The sequence below is a fragment of the Dermacentor silvarum genome, chromosome 3 (genome assembly GCF_013339745.2).
Source record: "Dermacentor silvarum isolate Dsil-2018 chromosome 3, BIME_Dsil_1.4, whole genome shotgun sequence".
Taxonomy (NCBI): Eukaryota; Metazoa; Arthropoda; class Arachnida; order Ixodida; family Ixodidae; genus Dermacentor; species Dermacentor silvarum.
In genome coordinates, this window is record NC_051156.1 from 8,093,946 (window position 1) to 8,102,958 (window position 9,013).

The window sequence follows — 9,013 nt, forward strand, 5'->3', positions numbered from 1 at the left end:
CTTTACAGATTCTAGAGGCTGACTGGCGATTCTGAATTCTTGTTCGCTTGCCAGGCTATTGAACATTATTTTTGTCTTCTGCATATTCATCTTCAACCCAATTCTTGCACTTTCTCGATGAAGGTCCTCAATCATTTGTTGTAATTCCTCTCCATTGTTGCTCAATAGGACAATGTCATCGGCAAACCGAAGGTTGTTGAGATATTCGCCATCGATCCTCACTCCTAATTCTTCCCAGTCTAAGAGCTTGAATACTTCTTCTAAGCATGCAGTGAATAGCATTGGAGAGATTGTGTCTCCTTGCCTGACCCCTTTCTTGATAGGTATCTTTCTACTTTTCTTGCGGAGAACCAAGGTAGCTGTGGAATCCTTGTAGATATTTGCCAAGATATTCACGTATGCCTCCTCCACTCCTTGATTACGCAATGCCTCTATGACTGCTGATATCTCTACTGAATCGAATGCCTTTTCATAATCTATGAAAGCCATATAGAGAGGTTGATTGTACTCCGCAGATTTCTCGATTACCTGATTGATGGCATGGATATGGTCCATCGTAGAATATCCCTTCCTGAAGCCAGCCTGTTCTCTTGGTTGACTGAAGTCAAGTGTTGTCCTGATTCTATTGGAAATTATCTTGGTGAATATTTTATACAATACTGAAAGCAAGCTAATGGGTCTGTAATTCTTCAATTCTTTAACGTCTCCCTTCTTATGGATAAGTATAATGTTGGCGTTCTTCCAGCTCTCTGGTACACTTGAAGTTGTGAGGCATTTCGTATAAAGGGCCGCAAGCTTTTCAAGCATGATATCTCCTCCATCTTTGATTAAATCTACTGTTATTCCATCTTCTCCAGGCGCTTTTCCCCTGGTCATGTCTTTCAAGGCCCTTCTAACTTCATCGCTAGTTATAGAAGGAGCTTCTGTATCCGGTTCATCACTATTTCGAATGGAAGAAGCTTGGTTGTTTTGGCTACTGTACAGGTCAGTATAGAATTCTTCTGCTGCTTTTACTATGTCATCGAAATTGCTGATGATTTTACTATGCTTATCTTTCAGTGCATACATCTTGCCTTGTCCTATGCCTAGTTTTCTTCTTACTGATTTCATGCTGCGTCCATATTTTACGGCGTCCTCAATTTTTCCCACGTTATAATTTCTAATATCCCTTACTTTCTTCTTGTTGATCAGTTTTGACAGTTCAGCGAATTCTATCTGATCTCTTGAGTTGGACACTTTCATGTTTTGTCGTTTCTTTATTAGGTCCTTTGTTTCTTGGGAGAGCTTCCCTACAGGTTGCTTTGGTGCTTTACCTCCCACTTCAATTGCTGCTTCTGAGATCAGCCTAGTTACGGTTTCGTTCATTATCTCTATGTTATCTTCATCTTCCTGTTCTAAAGCTGCATATTTGTTTGCGAGCACCAGCCTGAATTGGTCTGCTTTTACCCTTACTGCCTCTAGGTTGGCCTGTTTCCTCTTGACTAATTTCACTCTCTCTCTCTTCAAATTGAGAGAAATCCTAGACCTCACTAACCTATGGTCACTGCACTTAACCTTACCTAACACTTCTACATCCTGCACTATGCTTGGATCGGCAGAGAGTATGAAATCTATTTCATTCCTTGTTTCTCCATTAGGGCTTTTCCAGGTCCACTTCCTGTTGCTGCGCTTCCTGAAGAAGGTATTCATTATGCGGAGCCTATTCCTTTCCGCGAATTCTACTAACATCTCTCCTCTTGCATTCCTAGAATCGATGCCGTAGTTGCCAATGGCTTGCTCACCAAACTGCTTTTTCCCCACTTTTGCATTGAAGTCGCCCATGACTAAAGTATACTGAGTTTGCACCTTTCTCATTGCTAGTTCAACATCTTCATAAAACTGTTCAATTTCTTCATCATCGTGACTAGAGGTTGGTGCATAGGCTTGTACTACCTTCATTTTGTACCTATATATATATATATATATATATATATATATATATATATATATATATATATATATATATATATATTGTTACGGGCCGCCTCCTTGCATTAAGGAAGAAGACGACGATCGCCGAAAAACGCTGCGCGTGTTCAGCCATCTTGGCCATCTCTGCCAACAATCCCTGTACATAAATACTATCCCTTTTTTGTCTATTTGACGCCCCGTCACACATTGGTGGGAGGTGCTGGGTATTCTCGCCAGACGACGGAGCTCCGAAGCGGTCGGCGCTGCGGTGCGACCACCATGGCACACCAACCGGAATCTGCTTCTGCGCCGCGGACACAGATTGTAGTCGTCCAACCCCGAGACCCTGGAATGTTCAACGGCACCGATGGTATCGACGTTGAGAAATGGCTCACGCTATACGAACGGGTGAGCGATTCCAACCACTGGGACCTGACAGTCATGCTGGCCAATGTGGTGTTTTATCTTAGTGGAACGGCGAAGTTGTGGTATGACAATCACGACGCCGACTTCGGAAGCTGGGATACATTCAAACAAAAGCTCCGTGACCTGTTCGGTAACGCCTCCAGTCGAAAAATCACTGCGAAGCAACAGCTGTCAACTAGCGCCCAGACGTCCACAGAATCATATTTGTCTTACATACAGGATGTGCTGGCGCTGTGCCGTAAAGCTGACAGTAACATGTCAGAGTTTGGCCACGTCCTGAAAGGGATAGCGGACGACGCATTCAATCTGCTCATGTGCAGAAATTGTGCTACCGTCGATGCCATGATCGAGGAGTGTCAGCGCTTCGAGCAGGCTAAGAGCCGCCGTATTGAACGACCATTCGCCCAGCTTCCCAACACCGCTGCAACGTCTTCATGTGAAGAGCGGCCGCAATCTAACCTTTCGCTGCCGTCGGCCGAATTGACAAGGATTGTCCGCCGTGAAATCGAGGCAATGGCTCCCGCTAGCCTCTTTACCAACTCTAACGCCGGCGACTCGAGCACACCAGCGGTTTCGCTAGTCCAAGCCATCGTGCGAAACGAACTCGCGAATCTCGGGGTTCACGCTGCTTGCGCCGTTGTCAGCCCTACACCTGCTTCCGGGACCCCGACATCGCTCCCTCGGTATCCGCGGTTTGCTCCACGATCGCGAAACCCTGCTGATTGGCGGACTGAAGACGATCGGCCTATCTGCTTTCACTGCCGCCGTGTCGGGCACGTTGCTCGCTACTGTCACAACCGCTGGTCGTTCCCGCCACGTACTCCATCCTTTGGCCATGCTCGCCGCCTTGATCGCAGTCCTTTTCAGCCACCATCTGCAGCACACCCCTACAATCCTGACGCTGCCACGACATGGTCCAGCCGCTCGCCGTCACCTAGAGGTCACCAGTCGCGTTCGCAACCGTACCGCCGTCCGCCCTCCCGCTCCCCGCCACCTCGCCGCGCCCCGTCGCCGAGCAACCGTGGCTCCTTCACTCCGGAAAACTAAACGATGCAGCGCCCGGCGGTAACGCTGCATCTACGACTCGGCCCGAAAACCCTCTAGTTACTCTGCCGACTCGACGCTGTGTGTTGGACGTTGACGTTGATGGCGTGACGATTTCTGCACTTGTCGACACCGGGGCTTATATTTCCGTCATGAGCTCTGGTCTTCGCCGTCGCCTAAAGAAGGTGGTCACACCTGCTGTTTCCCACGTTGTAAGAGTGGCCGATGGAGGAACGCCCACCATCCTTGGCATGTGCACCGCCCGCGTCACAATCGCCAGTCATCCAACTACTGTTTTATTTGCCGTTCTTGAACAATGTCCGTACGACGTTATTCTTGGTCTGGACTTTCTCGCGACTCCTTCTGCCCTAATATATGCAAGATCTTGTACGTATAAGTATGAGTGTCCGATGGTGCGTGTCGTTTAGTGTTAGTGCAAGTTTGTACAATGTCGTTTTACAATGTGTAGTTCACTGAAATCCTTCGTATGGCACGCCTCGTGTTGGTTTGATAAGTGAAACCTCAGAGTATTGAAAGCGCAATGTCTGGCACGGAAGAAGCGAGGTGTAAATGTGGCTTTTTAAGGAGCTCAAAGTAATATAAATACTTTTTTATGGTATTTCCTAATTTTTAACTATAAAACAGTTATCTGGGCTAATGTGACACTTTCTAGGTCTCAATCGGGGTCTGAGTCATACTGCAGTGAGTATAAGTTTGTAGTTGCCGACTGAGATCCTGCGATCTGACAATATGTTTGATCTAATAAGTTTCTTGAAGGATGACGCTAACGGTATAAAAGTTTTACACAGGGATAAGGTGCCTCAGAAAGACTGCCAACGTTTCGACAGGAGGACCTACATTCGTAAAAGGCGGCCTTGTCATGCTTGGCGGGTTAGCTTTAAATTAGTAGAGTGAGCCGACGTGCGGTCGTTGTCGGTGGCGGCTGGCTGTAAAGGGAAAGTTGGAGTTGTCACCTTTGGAGTTGGCGTTATAGTTCGTCTTGGAGACACTTTGAATGAAGAAGTGCGTATATTTAGCGGCGTGCCACATAGAACTGTATTATAGCCCTCATTATTTAACGTCGCCATGGTTATTTTACACTGTTTACAACTATTCGCGCATTTACAGGAGACATTTGCACGGTATTTATGCAGTTCTGTGAATTGCGTGCGTTAGATACTTTAGTGACCGAAGTCTGACCATGCATCGTGACCCCAATCGGAACGAGCTCACACGAAACATCGCATCAAACATAGTACACGCGGTTTATCCTTGACCAAGGGACCTTCCTAACTCCCTGTTTATCTGTTTCTGGGTGTTTCCAAAAGGAAGCTCGTCCCATATGTGTTGCGTTTCACACGGACGCATGCGGTGAGAAGCTCGGCAGTTGTCCTGTTGAAACGCTTCGTGAGGCCATTCGTCAGGTGATGGCAGACACTCCTCTACTGGTAGCTCGTTTAGCACAAGCGCAGTACTTAGTGCATGAGACATGTGGTAAACACTGTTACCTGTGATCGGTGATGAGTCCTCCATGTGCGATATGTCCCAAGGCTGTGTTTAGAACATAATATCGCTTTACGTTGAAATAGAACTTGGAAGGGCTTTGACTTCAGTGTACTCAGGTAAAGCAATCTGACGTCACTATGATCTGTTTGTTCACGAATATAGACCAGGCGGGGGAGGGGGGAGGGGTGGGAAGGGGGTTTCGGTCAGATTCCACCTAGTGGACTGTCCATTTCGGCCGCTTTTGCTTAGCTGAAGCTGCGCGAGTGAGGAGGCGACAGGTGCCCCCAGCCAGTCTCCTTCTCGCTTGTGCAGCTGCAGACAAAACGCGACAGCCAAAATGGACCGTCCACTAGGTGGACTCTTACAAAATACTCACCCAGGCATCGCTGGGAAGGTCCATAGCGAACAAATGGAAGGGCCTCCATTGTCGCTCGATCGGTTTCAATAGTCCAACCGGCCTAGCCGGTGGTGTCCTTCGTACATGACAATCCCGACAGGTTCGGGAATGGTGTGCGACGTCAGGTGAAAGTAATTTCCCACAGCATTTCTTACGATTTCTTCCTCACATGCGAGATAAACCGAGCTGTGCTCCTGAAGGCTCATCGTGGCAGGATTGAAAATTTTCTAATCGGATATCTGTGAGTACGGCGAGCAGATAACAGTAGATAACAGTAAAAGCTTGACTTGTTCTAGAAATTGACGCCGAACTCATTACACCCTGAAGCTACCGCGCAACAAATTTCCTTTGCCTTTCAATGCGCCGGCAGCAGTCCATTTGCGTCAGCGGCAGGCTCACTGTGTGTTCGGGCGCCTCATCTGTTTCATCGCTTAACTTCTTAATAACTACGGCAAAGCAAATGAAACGCTCCAAAGCGCCGTTCACGCGTTATCGCAAAGGCGGACAATTTGGCTCCAATATTATTTAGCAAAGCTAAATTATTCTGCACGTGAGCAACGCGAAAACAAGGAGTGATATAAAGATAACGATACCGAACACAATGCTGTATTTTATAGTTTTTTATCTTTTTGTTATCTTTCACGGCACACGCCCACCACATATAGACCCCCCAAAAGCCCAGGGTTGGTTGATAAAAAATGAAAACATGGACAAGAGCCCAACGAACTAGTAATTTACTTAGGAAGATCGATGGTTTGCTGGGCGAGCTCAATTTACATTCTTGGAAGCGCAAAAATAAGACCTAATACAAAGGTAAGGATAACGAACACAGCCATGCTAAACTCTTCATTTCTATTTTTAATTTGTAGTTAACTGGAACATAAAAGGCGAGAAGAAGGATAATAATTTTAGTGCACTTCTTTAACTCTGTATTTAGAATAGCGGTGTCTGTCTGTCTAGTCAGACCACGCTGCCGCACACACATTTGATGTACGTGCAACGGCGTGCAAATTTTTTGCGAATATTATTTCAATCTATTTTCCATCCGTATAGTACATCTCCTACTCTTGCGGCAAGTGGTTGCTCTCGCCGATAAAACATTATTGTATTTACATTTATTTGTAGACGGAGTTGCGCTAATTCTATTTAACGGTGCCAATATCCCCAACAGGTATATGTGACCACAGATAGTATGTGCTCCTCGGGCCCTAAAACATTTTGAATTCATTCATTCAATGTTTTGACAGAAAGTGTGCAGGGATCAAGTATTGGAATGTATTTCATACAACCGGTTTTTTTTTTTCAGATACCTGTATAATATATCATTACAGTTGCATCGCCACTAACTTCTAAATATTATTACTTGCTGAATTTCTGTAACGTTGGGATTACGTGCTAGTTACGATTCTACAACGCAACAATAATTTTACATCAGAGTTGAGCGCCACGTTGCTTATACAGTAGCAGAGCTGTAGGAGTAAATAGCCAAGTTTGGGTGAGTATCAAATATATGATTGATCCAGACATCGTTGAGTTTAGGTTTGCGGATACAACGGGTAGTCAGAGGCAAAGGTAGTTTCATGCTTTGACAAAATTTATCTGGAACCACCGATGCTAATGGGAAGAGAGGCTATTTGGTCTTATCTGCAACTAACTGCTGTAAATAATTAATGCAGTTCATTTGCTTCGCTAAATATCGAGGGAAGAATCTCAAGGTGGTTCACATTTGGGTCGTTAAAGTTGTTCGTTTTATAACAACCGAAAACTTTCGCAGTAGTCCACCTAGGACTTCCGTATTCGCGTTTTTAAGGCTGTGGTAGGCATTTCGTTATGAGGTCCCAGGCCATCTTAAGCGACGCTAGCACAGGAAGAATGCTTGAAAGGGAGCGCCAAAATCGCACAGGTCACTTATTTTCTCTCGAAGTGTCCCGATAACGGCAGGCGTGGCCCCGTCAGGTCAAGCCGCGTGAACACGGGACACGTGGTGCGTGAAACATTGCTCACCGGAGTCGCGCTCTTCGAATCAAAGCAGCGTCGCACAGCGGGTGTCGGGAAGCTTCCGGAGTCTACGGCGCCCATGTAAACAAAATGCTTGGCGGTGTCGTTGACGCGAGGAAGTACTCCGGCGACTGCGTTGTCCGCCGCGACGTTCCTGTCGTTGACCCGATCCACGGGGACCGCTCACCCGTAGCTTGTGACATAGCGATTTTAACCCGCGTGAAAGCCGCACTTGCCACGGCAGTGAGAAACTTGCGCGCCACGACGACACAAAGGCGCGTCGCGGAGGCAGCCACGTGACGGGCAGCCAGCAGCTGCTTCGGCGTTACGCACGATTCTCGGCGCGCATCTACCGGCCCCCTGAGGACCCCCGCATATGCGGGCGTGCTGTGACGCCGGTTGCACCTGCTTGGAAAGGCCAAGCAACTCTCTTTCTAAGCACGCGACTCGGAGAACGCTCGTGGCTCGCATGCGAGACACGAGAGGCGTTGCCGTGCATCTCACCAAAACAATGCGAACGATCCGACACCGGCAGTTAAATGTTTTCTTCCAGATGAAAGTGCAAAAGGACGGAGCCGACCACAGCCCTTCCTTCTCTTTCGTCCACGTCTTGACGCGCTTTCTCTCCACTTGTGCAACCGTTTGTCCAGCTGACAAGAGTCACAAGAAAAGCCACACTGTGCTGATTCAATTGGGTTTGTTTGCTTTGACCAGTCACTTATATCCGCACAATAACGCAACGTGTCCACTGCATTCTCGTGTTGTCGTTTGAGTGACATGCTAAGCGATAGCATTTGCACGAGTCTATCAATCGATGATCTCTTGCGAAACATTTTGTTTAATGAACCCCAAATTTTACAAAGACCACATTTTACACGAGATCCCACAATGCGAGATCCCACGACAAGCTTTTGTAAGTAATAGCAACATTTGCGATACCGATACCCATTCAATCCCATATACTGCATACGTGGCTGAAGTCGTTTTGCGTGAACCGACGATTCTTTTGTAGCTGACGCAAGCTATGAAGGGTCGCTGCTATAATAAGAGAAAGTATTACAACCATGTCCACTCTACGGAGGCGACAAAGATCGCTCATCAGTTCGTCGCTTATAGGATTCTGTTTTATATACCATCGTCTTTCTTTTAGTTGGCACAGATTTTTAAAGGTTGAATGTAACCGATGCTATGGTTCCTTTTTTTTTTTCAAATCCATTTCTGTTAAAGACGGAAGCCAACTTACACAATGCAACTATCTGCGCATCTGCGCACACAATTGAACAACGGCGCATAACATACTTATCTTAAAGCCCTACAGTTTAGATTCGCAGTTTTACCGATAAGAACAATGGAAACTGCAACGCCATGTCTAGGTAATAAGAAACATTCACTAATTATGTTTATTCTTTTTGGGGCGCATGGTAAAATTACGAAATTCAAGCCCAGCAGTTGTGAAGTCACGTCTGCTTGGCAGAAATCCTAACACTAGCACCACTTTAGAGATATAAGTCCTGAAGATGTGCTATAAGATACACTGGCGTTCCAGTTAAGTTTCTCAAAAGCGTTTCTCTAGCTCTTTGGGGCGACCTTAGCTGGAACACCAATGCGTTTTTCTGCAGATTTTGGGGATGGTTATCTCGCAAGTGGTGCTGGCCTTAGAATCTCTACTAAACGCATATGACTTCACTACTG

The 9,013-nt window shown here is 46.5% G+C and overlaps 1 protein-coding gene across 4 annotated transcripts in view; it reads right to left on the minus strand.

Annotated features, from left to right (window-relative positions):
* LOC119445298 (innexin inx2) overlaps window positions 1-7,668 on the minus strand; it is a 101,593-nt gene extending 93,925 nt beyond the window's left edge. For 3 of the 4 annotated variants that reach the window (XM_049663203.1, XM_037709612.2, XM_049663202.1), the window contains exon 1: window positions 7,328-7,634. The gene's annotated coding sequence lies outside the window, so the exon portion shown is untranslated. Of the gene's footprint in view, window positions 1-7,327 lie in introns of all 4 variants that reach the window. The other variant, XR_007465858.1, reaches the window with a different exon arrangement.
* Window positions 7,669-9,013: the final 1,345 nt, after the last annotated feature.